Here is a 747-nt window from a genome sequence, read left to right on the forward strand (position 1 = left end):
TTCCCTCGCACTAAAACGAACATGAAAATTCATGTCTGGTTTTCCTCTGTAATATTGTCACTTTCTCGAACATGTATTTTACTGTTGCCTTGATGTTTTGTATATAAAGGAGAGTGTTCCTTAATAAACAACTCAGTCGATTGCATCCTGCCTTTGAGTTCACAACCCTCTCTCGGCACCGTCACATTGGTGACCTCGGAGTGACTCGCTCCTCCCGCCTCCCCCACCCCCCGCCTCTCACCATTACTATGATGCCGTCAACGCATACCTTCTACAGCAGTACTCGCCGTCGCCAGCCGCCCGTATAGCAACGCATTTTCAGCTCTCTCAACAACCGTTGGGGGACCAAAGGGCTTCGCTCACCCTCGGGAAAATGACCAGTATCACTCGCCTGCAACCTGCTGCAGACAGCTCTCCTCGTGAGGTGAACCTACTTTGTGCCCTTATGGACAGCCACTTCATGACCTTCAAAACCTCCATCAACGCCTCCACTCGTGACGAAGAGGACACCTATTCAACTTCAACCGAAGCTGACGTGAGTGCTGTAGGACATACATGCCTATGAATGCCGTAGGACACACACGCCTATGAATGCCGTAGGACACACCTATGAATGCCTTAGGACACACACGCCTATGAATGCCGTAGGACACACTCGCCTACCCCGTGACGAGCGGCAACACAGCCACCCATCATCCACCACTCGCTCGCACCCCAACCATCTACTTCTAGAGCCACTCACTGCCG

The sequence above is a fragment of the Palaemon carinicauda genome, chromosome 19 (assembly GCF_036898095.1).
Source record: "Palaemon carinicauda isolate YSFRI2023 chromosome 19, ASM3689809v2, whole genome shotgun sequence".
In the NCBI taxonomy this organism is placed as follows: domain Eukaryota; kingdom Metazoa; phylum Arthropoda; class Malacostraca; order Decapoda; family Palaemonidae; genus Palaemon; species Palaemon carinicauda.